General features: G+C 36.6%; 1 protein-coding gene across 1 annotated transcript in view; it reads right to left on the reverse strand.

Annotated features, from left to right (window-relative positions):
* The window catches only part of ahnak (AHNAK nucleoprotein), a 32,465-nt gene extending 21,868 nt beyond the window's left edge, over positions 1 to 10,597 (reverse strand). Inside the window, exon 1 of the mRNA XM_084430310.1 lies at positions 10,253 to 10,597. The gene's annotated coding sequence lies outside the window, so the exon portion shown is untranslated. The remainder of the gene's footprint in view (positions 1 to 10,252) is intronic.
* Positions 10,598 to 17,576: the final 6,979 nt, after the last annotated feature.

Here is a 17,576-nt window from a genome sequence, read left to right on the forward strand (position 1 = left end):
TATTAGATTTAAGTTCATCTATAAGTAAGAAAAGTATATACTCTTAGATCATGTTTAATGGTTTATATTCTTAAATAAGAATGTAATTCTAAAAGTTGATAATTCACCTTTATAAGAAATATGCTTTAAAAATGTACAGTCTCTCTTCTGGGAATAGGGACTCTAAAAAGATTCATCATAATGGACCGGAGAAATTCTGTTTACTTTCTAGAATGAGAACATTCCCTCCCCCTTAAATTATAAATAACACTTGCCTCCCACTAAATATGGGGAGAAAGAGGCCTGGTTTTGAGTCCATGTTGACCATTGTTCTCCAGGCAAGACAGGGCAGGACAGTACAGAAAAGATAATTTGAGAGAGTCAATCTGGCTTCCCTCGATACCACAGCACAGACCACAAAACATTTGCGCCCCATGTGAATTGTACACAAAATATTCTACCTATGCTAAAGGACTATCAGAGAGGCGGACAAATATTAAGGGGATAGACAGCCTTAACATTATAAACAACACTGAAGAGAAAAAAAAAAACACTGTGCCATGCAATGAAAGATTACAAGGCTTGTATATTAGATTTTATTATGTGACTGTCACAGGTTGTTAAAGTACAAATTCTTAAAAAACATTTTTTTTTTAATTGTCATCACATCACACATGCAACAGCATAATGCACAATATTTGCACTTAATAGATATCAGAACTCTCTGCACTGTAAAAAAAATACAAAAATGTTTTGCCTTAACTGCCTTAAATTTAGTATACAATCAACTTGGATGTTTATTTCAACTTCAATTACATCAAATTGACTTGAGTCTGACTTAAAAAGAAAATTTTTGAGTTGAATCTTGTATAACTTATCAAAATAAGTTAAGCAATTTCAACTTTTTTATGAGTAAAAGCAATGTAAAAACACATGTTGCCATTCCTTATGATCATATTTTTTACAGTGTGCATGCAATTTCAGTAAAACAAAGTCCACAGTGGGAGAAATGTAAAGCATGAGACATGGAAGCTGTGAAACCAAAATCCAGGAAAAAATCCTTATTATTGTTGGCTAAAGCCAGTATTTATGAAAGGAGAAGGGGAAAACCTACAGTGCTGTGTACCCAAGAACTCCCTAGCAAGCACTGCAAAAGCTTATTATTTCACTCCCAGCTAGTTATACGTTCTGCCTCTTAAAGGGATAGTTCACCCAAAAAGGAAAATGTTGTCATCACCCTCAAGTTGTTGAAACCTGCATGAGTTTCTTTCTTCTGCTGAACACAAAAGAAGATGTTTTAAAGAACGTTGGTAACCAGATAGTTTGACGGTAGCCATCCACTTCCATAGTTTATTTTTTTCCTACTATGGAAGCCAATGGCTACCATCAACTGTGTGGTTACCTATCCCTTTAACATGATGCCACACCCTGCACTCAATCTTGTACCACCGATTTATACAGGTTCCACTTCCTTCACCCTTTTTTAAAACTATATGATCTAAAGTGCTATTTGTGCAGCAATTGTTCTCACAGCTCTGACAGATTCCTCGTAATGCATTTTCTCTGTGAATGGGAAAAAAGGCACATCTGCACATCCATGTCTAAAATGTGGAACAATTAGAGGCAACAGTGGCACATAACATGCCACTAAACCAGTGTATAATACATTATTTGTGCCCCAGCAGGCACATCTCAAACGACCATATGTGATTGTGAGGCAACCTTTAGCTTTCACAAGAGTATAAACCATGACACTACTAGAGCATTATTTGGAGAGTATCTGCTTAAAGTTTGGCAACCCAAAATCATATGATCTGAAATGATCCATGTAAGCAGATACTTCATAATACCGCAGGTGTTTGTGCAACCATAAGACTTCAGCAATGAAATAGAACACATCTTTGTTAACTGTTGAGTTGTAATGAGGACCTAAAGGACCCAAGCTTTAAGGTCTAGCAACAAAGAGCAACTTACTATACTATAGTGTGTAAGACACTGAAACAAAACAAGCAAAAAGGAGACCCCTGGATTTAACAGTTTTAAAAATTGACTTAGTAGATTTGAAAAGAAACAGCTTGGCCCATGAATCCTAATTAGGTGACATAACATACACCAAGTAGTTATTGCTAAAAGGCAAGTAGGCGTTACCGCTGATGCTTTCATTCAGTCCGCTGTCAAAGCAACTAATTTGCAGAAGCTTCTAGTTGGTCTTATACAGTAGCTGATGTTTTATACACGTTATAAGCCAACCCCACTTTACACTCAGAGTACCTCCTGAGATGGTCTGACTGCACTAGGAGCATTCACACCAAAGACATCTGAACAAATGAACATGGATATTTTCTTCTATTCATTAAGATATAATCAAATATGTTTTTTTCAAGCAAGCATCTTTTGCAGCATTGAGGAAAACCAGTGTCTTGACAAACTAGACTGTGGCAATAGGAAAGAGCACCTCTTAACGGCTGGTCTGCCTACATTGAGAGAAGACAAACGTGCATAAGGAGTGTCATATTCTCACAGTAGGTAGGGTTGTGCAACCCTCAAGGTGGAATTTATGATAAACAATAAAATGAGTGCAAATCTTAAATCTAAAATAATATTAAGATCTAAAAAGTTAAATGGATTTAGTTATTAACAACAAATCATTTAGAATGCACCTACTATAAAATCATATCAGGTTTGACAGGTTTAAGTGCACTGTAATCATTCTATTTAGCATTAACATTCCAAACAAATTGATCAAATAAAACCTTGCAAAAATGTAATTTAACTCCAGGAGGATAAGGGAACCTACTGAATTGCCAAAGCTAAAGCTCAAACTCTCTCTCGTCTTCCGTTATATTCTGAAAGAAAGCAATGTATTTTCCAAATATTTCCATGCATCAAACTGTCCGAAAAATCAAAAACGGTCAATTACAAAATGTACATTAAGTGGAAAAGGAATAAAACAACCATCACCCTGTTATCTTTTAAAGTGAAAAGCTCTTAATACAAATAGTTTAGTTTGCATGGTTTCGAGACCTTAAGCTAGTGAATCAGGCAGACTTCATTTCCCTTTTCCTTAAAAAAATGCAGCCCCACCCTAGTTGGTTTTATACTTTGCTTTGCCCTAAGAGGGCGACAGTGACTGAAACAGTTACAATATGAGCACACAAGTTTTCCTTTGCAAGACGGGAGCTTAAGTGTCTGCACAAGCTTAAATATTTCCTCTGGATGTTTCTGTTTAACAATTGTCTTAATAGTTTTTTCCTAGGCAGAAACACACAATTAGCTTTGTGTTTAAATTCCAAGTTTGATTAGTAGCTATTGTTAAATACAATTACCAACATCACTCCCTCAAAATAAACTCATCCTCACATGACTGCAAATCCACCCTGTGCTCTAAACACTGGGAATCATGAGCATTGACAGAAAGAGCGAAATTGCACGTCATTCTCAGATTTTACTGTGTTTAATTAAATGACAATTTCAGTTGTCTAAAATTAAAAAAGTATATATCAGTAAATTAAATTCTCACACTGTCACCTAGGCCTTTGTTTGCATCGTTGATGTCACGAAGTAATTCAAGATGACTGTAAACTAAAACCAAGTGAGATGTAGCAAGCCATTCATAGTAACCATGCCAATGCCATGAAACTCACTTGCCACAAGCAAAATTAAAGTCCATGTAAATTTCTCACAGGAAAGCAAACATCATGTGCAAATCCTCATTTGATCGCCTAAAAGCTTCACTAGTCACATGGTATGGCCTAAGACACTGGAGACTAAACTACGCAGTCATTTCGCTCATTTAATTTCACAGAAACCAAATTATCAAACATCATTATCCACTCTTATCTTACATGAAAAAATAAAAAAGAGGTAGGGGGATCAGTAGTTTTTCATTTAATTTAATGAAAAGGTTTAGATGGCCAATTCATGTGGGAAACTCCTCCTCTGTCAAGTAGTTCAATATTTGCTCCACTCAGTATTTGTTTAAATAATGCAACTCTCTAGTTAACCAATTGCTTGATATCATGCAAGGCTATAATCAAGGCTGAATCAAATGACTTCTTATAAAACAACAAATAAAATACTCCCTCAACTCAGAGAGGCATTATCAAGGACACAAACTACTGAGTTTGTGTATGCAAGAGACATAAGCTGTTATATACAATATTTAAATCTTTAAAGTGTTGAATTGTCCTTCATGCTGCATGGCCTTTAAAGCTGTCCCGTGACTTCCAGTCCAATTTAGCATTCCCTTTTGATAATTTCTGCATGGAGGAGGATGAGGACAAAGAGATATCTGTTTTAAGCCTTTTAGTCTAGGCTAGAGAAATGTTGGGAATTTTTTTTTGTTACATAAACATGTCTTTCAGACCTTTAAAGCAAGACAAGATGCATGTCCGTTTCTGTGAACACTATAAGAGAGATCAATTAAATGTGGTTTCAGTGATGCTAATATCTTTTTTTAAGCCTTATGACTGAAGTCGGATCACAGATGTGGTTGCTTTCGTCTACAGCAGAAAAGCATGAAAAGACTTCATGTAACACTAACACTGCAAACAAATGCTGGATTCAGCACAGACAGGTACACGCTTGCGTGGACCTGCCCTGATATCAATTCTCCTCGGAACAATTCCACTGTTATTGACTCTGCTAGAAAACAACTGTTAACAGCAAAAGTGTTCATTTAAAGCTGCCCCAAGAAAATGGTATATTTACCCTAACTTATAATCAAAGTACTTCTCTGTCCCACTGAAAAAAGAATGGACAAAACTTTGCTCTAAACATTTACAAAAGCAATCACTTGATGAGGAGTTTGCACAATACGTCCTGAAAATGAGCTGCTATTCTGAAGGGGTCGAATCAGTAGGAACGAAAACGCATTGCGTTTTCCCTTTGCCAGCTCTAACTTATTTGTCTATTATTTGGAAACCATTGCTAGAACCTATCACTACCCTGTCGTTTCATTAACGGACGGTTATTTCTGAGCTGTGACTGAAATAGTAATAGGCTCGCTGTGATAAAGGCCAGTCTGGACGGGGCTGTCACACTGTTTGCAAAGAACAACATTTGGCAGAGCAGCTGTGTACACTCAAACGGGTGACATCTACTAACCCTGCACTTAGTTGTATCAAGTTTGCTGTCACCTCTGTAAAGGTGGAGCTTGCCGAACAAAACCACAGGTTTCAAACAAGCTCACTAATAATTTTTACTAACAAAGTTTTGCACGTACTGAATTTAAAAGAATGCCATCTAGCTTTAAAAAGTTTTGCAACCACTCAATTTCACGGAATAAATATCCTTACATAAAGTTTCTATTGTCGTGCATGAGAAAGACTGGTACTAGTACAAAACGCGACCATAATCACAGGTCTAAGATGTGTCAGACGACACCGCAATGCTTCCATCTGGCAGAGGTCGTTTGGCAACAACTGTGCAAATCTAAAAAGAGCAGACTTTATAGCACAACACAGGCGGCAAACGTTGCAAATCCAAAGCTGGGGACACGCCCTTCGCACAATAAGAGAGAACCTAAACGCACACCATCTCTCAAGCCCGCACATAGCGCACAGAGAGCTGAGAGCCCCACCCAGGCCTCCAGTCACACGCATTCCTTGATAGAGCCGTCAGGCCAACTGGAAGAGAGCCCAGCCTCTCCTGCAGTGACTAACACCAAAGCAATGTCCTACTCTCTACCCAACCACTTAACTCACCCAGTGGGTCTGAGCTGGGTACAAAAACAGGGTACTCTTTCAAAGTTTCCACTTACTAACACCCAATAAAGCATGGAAACCTGATCTTTTTCTTATTTCATTAAAGGAAAGAAGCCAGCCGATTTCCAAATGTATAAAGACTAACAGTAGCCCCTCATGACACTGATTAATGCACAGCAAAAGAAGTCATAAAATGATTGTCTGCATGGTTTAAGAGGTCTTAGTGGTCCAATGTAAATGTGGATTTATAGTTGTGCAATAGCTCACATTTGTAAAGGTTCAGCAATGCAGAGGGGCAGATAAGTGACAGAATTGTTGGGAAACAACCAAACCACTAATTATAGAAAAGCCACTGCTAGGGTTTAATGCCACACTTTTTCCATTAAAGTGTTGCAATGTATAATAACCGACGCACACACATACAGTCAGCCGTTACACAATGTAATAACATAAATTGTGGGCTTTGGCTTTGCTTACAGGAGATGCTTGGTTACTTGGCTCTTTAGCGGACACGTTTTTCCAAAGCAAATTACAGGATACTTTTTATTGTAACAAGTACAAGTCATATTTCTCCATTAAATGCTCATCATTCATTTTCCTTGCAAGAGGCAGGCAATTTTGACAAAGCAAGAGCTCATACATAAAAAGGGATAACTACAATTTGGTTAAAAATTCAACTTTTACTTCCACATGGGCTCAATTCAAACCCACAAAGTGACCAAACTCTCGTGCAAAGACATACGCTTTCAATATTGTTGTGGAAATATCAACTATTTAGAGGAACAAACAGGAATCAAAAAGATGAAACCATTAAAAAAAGTGAATTACATTAAATAAATCTTGATTAATTAAATATTAGAGAAACATTTACATAATTCAGATACATGTATATTAGCTAAAGGCTGTCAGTATTCACATTGAGTCACGTTTTTTGTCTATCCTGACATGTTTGTTTATCCTGCTAACAAGGCTTTTCAAACGGAGTCAAAGGATATGAGTCAGCAATCAAATACGTAGTGATGACTGATGGGAAGGTGGTTCGCTTACCAGCTACCATCAGATGGTTTTATAGTTAGGTCTGAAACAGCACTGCCCGGTGTTTTGTAGAAGTGAAAAGGTATGTGGTTTGAAACATCTAAATTAGTCAGATCTTAACTCTTATCTACAATTCAACTAGAAACAAACTCATGTAAACTGCACCTAGAATGATCTAACCTCTGCTGCGTCTCCTTGTGCTGTTGTAAACAAGTAGATGTGCATACCTACATTACTGAAATGGTGTGATGTAGTCCGAGCTGTAGTCAAATGTTAAGTCTACGTCAATAAATGCAGATCATCAGATCACCTTAAAGAATACTTTTTAATGCATTAGAACTATTAAAATATGGCCTCAATGTTATTTGCCATATAAAATATTTTTTTTCCAAATAAGCGTGCTACTTTGAAACAATATCGTCACAAGCAGCCGTGTATGTAGTGTCACTGCAGTGTATATCTTTGCTGTTATTCATTGATATGGAATATTATTTGGTCATTTTACATACTTGAAGCATATTGTAATCAAATCATGATAGAATATCACCTGAACAAAATAAACAGTGGCCTTTAACTATATAGGTACTAGTAGTTACCAGTAAACACTATCACTAATTGCACTAATTTGTACTTTGTGCATTTTAATTGAACAAACTAAAATCAATATTTAACCCATTATGTCAATCAGCAATGACAGGTGTGGCTACCAGGGAATAATTGCTACATGTCATGCAAGTAAGTGCATTTACTTGTTACCCAAGTAAATTACAGTTTAAGTGTATGAAGCACACCATTTTTAAAAGTATCTGTTTCTGAAAACAAGAGGACTCACACATAATTGAAGCATTAATGTCAGACCAAAATGGCCAGCCTTGGAAATTGAAGCTTATAAACTATAAACAGACTAACCATCCTACTGTCATGTGATCCTAAACCTTAATCAAATGCAGACCGTATCTTCTATTTCAAGCACAACAGCAAATGTAATCTAGTAATCCAACTGGATTGCAGAAGTACAATGGAAGTACAGTCTATCATGTGTTGTAGACGCGCATACAAAAAGGAAATTCCCAAAATGACCAAAATGACAACAATAATAAAAAATTATATGTTAAACAGAAGATAATACTATTAAAATATATATATAAAAAAAAACATCATAAGGCAGTAAACGGGATCAATTGGAAACGCCCGTACATGTGTGAAGACAAATCTCTTGATACTAAAAAACTACATATGGGCTAAAAACAACTTCATGTAAATCTTGAGAATCTGCCATTAAGGCATATGTGCACAAGACTATGTGTTACTCTGTTCTCTGTACTAAATTGTGAAATATGAATGCCTGACTCTGACTCAGATCCATATTGGCAAAGCCATAATGTATTGTCCAACTTTGTTTTAGCTTCAAGCCAGTATTTCTCAACCATGGAATGATGATAACTCCAGGGTCTGTCTGAACAGGAAGACGTGTACCAAGATAATGCAACAAAGTCTTCAGCTCAGACTTCATACTTCAAAACTCTTCAAATGATCCCTACATCCTGTAAGGTATTATCTACGAAAGCAAGTGGGCTGACAACTTATCTGTGATGGATAATCACATATTCACGGAGTTGACTTCTTTCATTCTGTATGAAAAAATGAAGATTCAAGATGTGAGAAAACAAACAAATAAGAGAATGAAACATTCCGTTACGAAGCCTGCCACTCCTCCCTTGGCGTTCCCATCGCAAGTCCTCGACAAGCCTTTAAGGAAACGACAAAGGAAGTGTGCACAAGTCCAGACTCTTTCCGTTTTCACACTGGAATAGAAGGTCCTATGAAGCACACCCTAATCTGACCTATCAACACAGAGGAGGAGAAAGTTGTGCCTCCACTGTAAACCTCCAGGACAATCACGCATCAGATAAAGACACAGGCCACCAAACATTGTTTCTACTCAACATTCAAATCCTATATCATTCAAGATAAGCAAGAAGCTCACTGTTCTGTTTTAAACCAAACACTTTGTAACCTTCAAATACAACCAAGGTTGAAAGAGATTGCTGAAATTGAGGCAGCGACACACATAGAAAACTTAACATTGGACTCCAAAGACATACCCTTGCACAGCCAAATTTTTCTAGTTTATGAAAAAATGTACTAAAATTATAACAATTTCAATAAAGTTGCTTTATTACAGCTTTATTATAGTACAGTACTACTGGTTGACGCTTTAGTCTGCTATGGAGTCATCTGTTCTGACAAAACAGAAGAAAGTTTGGGTGTGGCAGGAGAAGGGGGATGGGCTCCAAATGTGAAAAAATCTGCTTGTGGACATTTTAAAAAGATATCTTAAATCAGATAAACTGAAAGACAGCTTTTTGGATGTCAACACTCCATGGATATCTCCAAACTCTCAGCACTGGTTTGCAACACTCCCCTTTATGTCAGTCTCACTCTCTTTTATCTATTCCTCTATTAGTTAATTTTGTTACAAGAAACCTTCAGTGATCCTACTGAAAAACAGCTCCATAACTTCAAGTCATGGCGCAGTCGGGCGTGAATAAAACACCTTATTCTTTCTCCTGCATAGCAAGCCTTACTTTCCCCCTCTGTGCTTCAAACCTGGTTTCAATTAGTAAGTCTTTCCAAACCACTACATTCCATTACCCCCTCCTCCCCCTCTTACTCACTGCCCACACCCTGGCCAGGGCTCCAGGTTAAGAAAATCAAGGCAAAACAGGACAGAATTCCCAAACTAAATTTAAAACATTCACATTTTATTTTTTAAGGATATTAAGAATCTTTAAAACAAATTAAAACTCCATCTAAAAAAAAAAAAGTAAGCACAAAAATATGAGAAAACGATGCATCCACAGTGCAGAATATGTGCTGACGTTGACCAAAAATCTTGAGCTATGACCAGATTTGGTATGGCAGGATAATACTCGTTTCAAGGGGAAAGATAAAAATGCTATGGAAGTGTGAAACGACTGTGTTACTGTATAAAAATGCATTTCTGTGGGAGGAGGGAAATGATAATAGAGCATATAGCTTTCTTTTTAACTTTTATTATTTTGTTTTACAGCGTGGGCAAAGTCAGAGACAACAACCTTCTTATCCACGTTGCACTCTTTGGGTGTATCTTTTGCATGACATGCAAAAACCCAGAATATTTGCCTTAGTTATAAATCCTTTTTTCTTCTGAACGATTTAGCAGGTCAAGTTTAACTAAATAAACGCAGAATTCTGAACAAACTTTAGTCATGTTAGGAGAAAAAATAACGTGCGCAACAGATGACAATTGAGCAGATACACACCCACCCTCTTCATCTTCAACAATACAGATGATACGTTTTATGACACAAACGATTTTGAGACATATAACAGACTTTCTAAGAACCAAATAAGCAAATAGATAGCGTTTTCCGGCATAATTAAGAATATTAGAAGTTCACACAGTCTCTGGAAAACTACTTTAAATGCAACGTGAGCGTCGCACACCAGAACTGCATAACTCATTAACCTCAGGAGATACACAAACATACCTGGAACCTTCAACACCTTTGCTCTGGCATCCTCCGCGGTCCACAGCTTTCTGCCACAGCCCAGAAAAGTTTTCCACCACGCTTTCCAAACTAAACTTTGACGTATTCGTGTACTCTCTTTCTTTCTCAAGGCTTGAAGCCTCGCTTTATTATTTTCTTGTTTTTGTTAGTTACTTCTCTCTCTTCCTCTCACTTCAGTGCTATTTCTTTTCCTCAGTCTGCTTGTAACTCCGGGCTATGGAGAATGGCAGAGTTTGGGCTAGGTCTGTGGAGTTCTTCACTGGAGAAGAGGGCGGGGGTAATGGTGTAGTAGGGGAGTGGACCCTCATAATTTTAGTCCGGCCCACCTACTGTTTGAGTGACATGCAGGTTTAACGCAGCGATAAAGCGCGTGAATGTGGATTGGAATCAGATTTAATTCTTAGGACAAGAGTCATTTTAATTATCAGGGTGGTGCAAGTTGGCACATTTTTATTGAGGCAATTCGTTTAATGTTTTAAACATTGTAGGCCTAGTTAACATATAGGCCTACGATGTTCAATACAATTTCTTTTTAGTCAAGATTTTTAAGGCATGTGCCTGTACAGAAATTGACTTTCAAAAATTAGCCTGGAGTAAACTGGAGTAGAAACTGTGACAACTAGCCCCGTTGCCGTTGCCCTATACTGTTGCGTCATATAAAATGTCTCATGGTTTGGTGGCACATGATCCCAATCTTTTAGGAAGGGCACAAACCTATTTTTTTACAGTCTATGACTCAAACTAAGCAAACACTAGTGTACATTTGTAAAATTATTATTATTATTATTATTTTGTGCATGTCTCTTCCTAAAAAATGAATAGGAAAAATATCACATTACAACAAATTATATATCTGTTAATTTCTTTAATTAGTTTTCATTATTTGACTGTTGATGCTATAGTCTGATTTTATTCATCCAGATACAGCGAAAATAATATTGGAATTTTACTTTGCATAGTAGAATAGAGTTTTTATAGATGTTCAAAGAAAAATACAAGCAAAGCCCACATTTGTGAGATTTGATTAAATCAAATGCTACTGAGTATCTTGTGATGTGACAACTTAGTCTTCTTATGTTCTGTTCATATACTATAGTGAGTGCAATGTGTCCCCACAATGTCCTGTGGATGCATAATGCATACTTTTTTCTGATAAATAATTTGGAATTAGTTTACGTATATAGGTTTTTTTTTTCTACTTTTGTTAGTTTTCATTTGTTTTTAATGACAAAGATCAAAGATGTGTTGCCATCTGAAGGAGGGCTTATTGCCTTTGATATGTGTTCACTGTGTCTGTACACTCAAGTCCAACATAATTTCCATAGCATTTTCATAATAGAAATCCAACAGTGTAAATCTCTGAGGAGTTTCATTCTCATTTTGTGACAACTGGATTGATGAAACATCACTGCAGTTAAACAATTGAATCTTTGAATAAGAATAACAAGTAAAAATAACAAAGTCTTGTTTTAGTGCTCCATGTTTGAGTATTTTACATTTTTATATGGTTAAAAGCTACATTTTATGAATTAAAATCGATTACCTTTCATGTATATGTTGACAAAATGATTTGTGCATGTCTAAAATGAGGTATAACAAAGTACAGAGATTTTTGTTTATTAATTTTAAACAAGCTACAAAGACAACAGTTCAGTTCAACAACTGATCAGACAGCCAACAAACGGCTTGAATGGCAAAATATATGAAGGACTGATAACAAACATAGCATAACAATACATTCAAACTCTTGCTGCATTAAATAGAACAAGCTCTGCACAAATTCCTGAGATATCATTCTAGCTTTCTTGAATGTTCTGACTCATGTTTATATAACGTTCTAAAAAACATGCAAATTGTATTTTTCTGTGACTGTTATTTTATGAAGGACTAAAAATGACAGAACGAAAAATAAATAAATAAATAAATAAAAGTATAAATAAATAAATAACTTCATAGTGTATGAATCAATGAATCAATGAATGAACAAAGTAAGAATAGAGGCAAATTACAGATGCTCGCAATGACAAATGCAATAAACGAAATATAAAAAAATAAAAATAAATGAATCTAATTAACTCAAATTATAAAGGCTGTGACCATTTTAAATCCAGTTTTCAATTAAATGTAATTAGACTAATTTGTGATAGTTCACTGAGGCAAGTATGCAATTCAGAGCACAAACCTTTGAAGATGGATTCTCTGCATCTATATCTAACTCAAGATGTTTGCATTACGCAATACAGCAAACTGAAGATAGGTGATGGCCTTTGCATGTCCGCCTCAAAAATGTCTTAATCAATCATGTAAATAATATATACAGTGAGGAAAATAGGTATTTGAACACCCTGCTATTTTGCAAGTTCTCCCACTTAGAAATCATGGAGGGGTCTGAAATTGTCATCGTAGGTGCATGTCCACTGTGAGAGACATAATCTAAAAAAAAAAATCCAGAAATCACAATGTATGATTTTTTAACTATTTATTTGTATGATACAGCTGCAAATAAGTATTTGAACACCTGAGAAAATCAATGTTAATATTTGGTACAGTAGCCTTTGTTTGCAATTACAGAGGTCAAACGTTTCCTGTAGTTTTTCACCAGGTTTGCACACACTGCAGGAGGGATTTTGGCCCACTCCTCCACACAGATCTTCTCTAGATCAGTCAGGTTTCTGGGCTGTCGCTGAGAAACACAGAGTTTGAGCTCCCTCCAAAGATTCTCTATTGGGTTTAGGTCTGGAGACGGGCTAGGCCACGCCAGAACCTTGATATGCTTCTTACAGAGCCACTCCTTGGTTATCCTGGCTGTGTGCTTCGGGTCATTGTCATGTTGGAAGACCCAGCCTCGACCCATCTTCAATGCTCTAACTGAGGGAAGGAGGTTGTTCCCCAAAATCTCGCAATACATGGCCCCGGTCATCCTCTCCTTAATACAGTGCAGTCGCCCTGTCCCATGTGCAGAAAAACACCCCCAACGCATGACGCTACCACCCCCATGCTTCACAGTAGGGATGGTGTTCTTGGGATGGTACTCATCATTCTTCTTCCTCCAAACACGTTTAGTGGAATTATGACCAAAAAGTTATATTTTGGTCTCATCTGACCACATGACTTTCTCCCATGACTCCTCTGGATCATCCAAATGGTCATTGGCAAACTTAAGACGGGCCTTGACATGTGCTGGTTTAAGCAGGGGAACCTTCCGTGCCATGCATGATTTCAAACCATGACGTCTTAGTGTATTACCAACAGTAACCTTGGAAACGGTGGTCCCAGCTCTTTTCAGGTCATTGACCAGCTCCTCCCGTGTAGTTCTGGGCTGATTTCTCACCTTTCTTAGGATCATTGAGACCCCACGAGGTGAGATCTTGCATGGAGCCCCAGTCCGAGGGAGATTGACAGTCATGTTTAGCTTCTTCCATTTTCTAATGATTGCTCCAACAGTGGACCTTTTTTCACCAAGCTGCTTGGCAATTTCCCCGTAGCCCTTTCCAGCCTTGTGGAGGTGTACAATTTTGTCTCTAGTGTCTTTGGACAGCTCTTTGGTCTTGGCCATGTTACTAGTTGGATTCTTACTGATTGTATGGGGTGGACAGGTGTCTTTATGCAGCTAACGACCTCAAACAGGTGCATCTAATTTAGGATAATAAATGGAGTGGAGGTGGACATTTTAAAGGCAGACTAACAGGTCTTTGAGGGTCAGAATTCTAGCTGATAGACAGGTGTTCAAATACTTATTTGCAGCTGTATCATACAAATAAATAGTTAAAAAATCATATATTGTGATTTCTGGATTTTTTTTTTTTTTTTTTGATTATGTCTCTCACAGTGGACATGCACCTACGATGACAATTTCAGACCCCTCCATGATTTCCAAGTGGGAGAACTTGCAAAATAGCAGGGTGTTCAAATACTTATTTTCCTCACTGTATATATATATATATATATATATATATATATATATATATATATGAAGAGTTCAGATGCAAAAGCCTCTAAGTGCCATCTTTTCTTCTAGAATTATCATTTTTATCAAGCTCGTATATTTAAGTTCAATAATTTCACTTAAATGGCAATGCAAATTACCTATTAATTGTCATTTAGGTGAAATTACTTAACTTAAATATACAAGCTTGATAAAAATGATCATTCTAGAAGACAATTTCAGATGGCACTTAGAGGCTTTTGCATCTGAACTCTTCATATATATATATATATATATATATATATTAAATCCAACACAACTACCCTTCTGTAATGAATCAACTTAATATTTAACACACACACACAACTATACAGTATGTAAAGTTTTTAGATAAAAAGTAACCCCAGGATTAAAGTAAAGTGAAATGTATACCTAACCTGAGGCAACAATTGAACTTCACATGATTTGCATGGCTGATTCGATACCTGGAAGACGGATTTAATCGGACTTGCCACCTATACCATACCGTTGACACTTTTTCAGTTCTTCCTGTTTTATGTTCACTGCAAGGGGTTCGTTTGCTGCACGATTTACCCTGCAGCGACCAAATCAATAATTCATCCTTGTCAAAAAGCAGCCTTTCCTTGAAGCATCTCACATGTTCCTCTAAACCCCTAAATTCTCCCTCACTAGTTTTGCTTCGTTTTAGCCTGTCCTAATCTCACAAAATAGGTTTCACAAGGTCTAATTCACATTTGATTGAGTAAGACATCTGTGGTTGCTTCATTTAAAGGGCTGTTTCAGCTGCCTTAGATCACGTCAGCAATGCAGGTAAACAGTGTAGGTGTGCATGTGTGGTTCTGGGGTGGGAGGAAGGGTGGTTGGTTGGTTTTGAGGCAAACAGACGGAAAGACAGACAGGCAGAGAGAAACCCTGAGGCGCATAGTGAACAAATCCACGTGTCACACCCATATTCAGGGCTGTGTAATGGTAAGCAAAGGATGGATTCTCCAAACGAGAAAGAGGTTATACTGTCTGCCTTGTAAAGAAGCAAAGGGAGTGGCAAGTTGCTTTGAGTAAAAACACATGAAATGTACAAGAAATGTATTGCAGAAGCCAGTACTTGAAAACCGTACGACATTATCAGACATCTTAGAAATACTGTACCCAGAAGAACAGACAAAACGTTTGAAACAAATGGAACAGTGTGCATGTGTTCCAGTGTTCTCTTGTTGCTTTCGTGGTGTAGGAGTTTTGTCTCCCCAGTGCAATAAAAACTTTTGGATAACAAACAGGCGAAGAATGTCAAGGAACAAAACAGTCATGCTTTTCTGCAGAGTTCCAAAACCATGTGAGGGGGAAAAAAAGACACGAAATGGCCACAGCAAATGCAACAAAGCTCTGTAGTTTGAGGCAAATGCATATTTGTGAGATTAGTCACTGTAATCTAAACAAGAGGATCTCATGCTTTTCATTTGGATAAAGTGAGTTATCCAACGATGCTGGAGTAGTCATACAAAATATAGTAATAGTTCAATACTAGGATATGTGGGAACGGGTGTTTCCTGGTGAGTGGCTCATAGGTGTGTCTGCTTGTATGAACTAGTGTGAATAACAGCAGTCAGGGTTGGTGTGTCAGGGTGAGTCATCCCGTATGACTACAATGCACGCAGTGCTATACCAAGAAGCGAAGGAAGGGAAAAGAACAAGGAGGGGCAGAGAGGATGAATTTTTTCGGGTGTGTCCATGGGATCAACTTTAGAGGATCAGAGGAGCCACTTTATTTGAAGTTTAAAGATAACAGCACAGGACAAAGTGATCTCAAATGTGCACTTTTGGTTGTGTTTTTACTTGTAAATCAGAGAACAGCTAGTTTTACTGCAGGGAGTACGCATAGTCTCTAATATAAAGCTTGAAAGCTTTCATTGATGCTCACCACAGCCACACAATGGGCAAAAACCATAGTCACATCCAGCCAAACAATACAAGATGTATTGTTAAAGGATATGACATTTTTTCACAACTGATCAGGTGACAGACGGGTAGTTTTTGTTCCCCAAACACAAATTAGTCACAAACACAAATTTATTTATTTTTTGGCAGTTATAATGAACTTTAATAGGTAAAATAAAAGAAAAAAAATGTATGTTATGTTTATATGTTATATCATGTAGATTTTGTATTTAATTACATATTAATATATCATTATATTTTTTTAAATAAAATTTCTTTAATAATATCTGCACTATTTTTTATTAATTGCAGATATTTAAAAATATATATTTTAGTAACAAATATTTAAAAATATGTTTTAAAATATTTAAAAAATAAAATAAAAAAATCTTCTTTTTTTTATTATTTGTATATAGGCTAGCCTACTATGTTAACCTTTACTAGTAAAATTCTATTTTTAGAATAAATATATTTTTAGCTTCTGTTAATGTACTTTGCATACATGCATGGGAAATACATTATCAGAATTTAAAAAAAAAATTAAAAGTAAAAAAAAAAAAAAAAAATGTTTGTTCTATGTTAACCTTAACTTAAGCTACATTGTTTATGTTGTTAAAATTATATTTTTATATTAAAAGCATATTTTTATCTTCTGTTAATTTCCTTTTCATACATGCATGGGCAAGGTATGAAATACACATTATCAGAAGATAAAAAATGTCAGAAAATATAATTGTACTCCTAAAATAATCTGCATGCGCTACTTCAAAAAATGTATCCCTCCCAACAGACAGCTGTGCATACATATTTAGATAACGTAAACTGAATCCACACACATTAGTGCCAGGTGTTTTTTAACACCGCTGAGGCATAACAGACATATATGTTACTGTATCTAGAGTACAGTACAACACAAAGCAAGGTTTTCGGTTTTTTCAATAGGTTCATCCTGTTCTTTGTGGGAAGGTTTGTTTCACAGCAAGGGCGTTGGCTACCTGTGTATGTAGGTTACTTCTTAGGACAGCAAATATTATTAATATGTCAGTTAGTTTTCCCCATGCGCATGGAGGATGGAGTTTTTGAATAAGTGCATAGATTTTTGCCACAATAGTTAATATGATCAAGGCCAAATGGGAGATAATTTCCCCAGTTTACTGTTTATTTCTTTGTTTACGTGTTTTATTTACTGATTTGCATATGCTTTGACGCAATACTAGAAAGTCTCTTAAGTAGAAAATCTTGCCCCATCCCCCCTTTAAATGGTTTTGATCACTGTGGTCTCCATAGCCACATTTTTTGTGTGTGTTTTAATGGAGTTCCCCTCTTTGAGATCCAGTTCTTATGTTTTAGTAAAAACGTAGGGGAGGAACATCATGAGATACAGGCTGAATTGTGGTTTCCCCTGCAGGTTGTGAGTCATAAACA

The sequence above is a fragment of the Rutilus rutilus genome, assembly GCF_951802725.1.
Source record: "Rutilus rutilus genome assembly, chromosome: 14".
NCBI lineage: Eukaryota > Metazoa > Chordata > Actinopteri > Cypriniformes > Leuciscidae > Rutilus > Rutilus rutilus.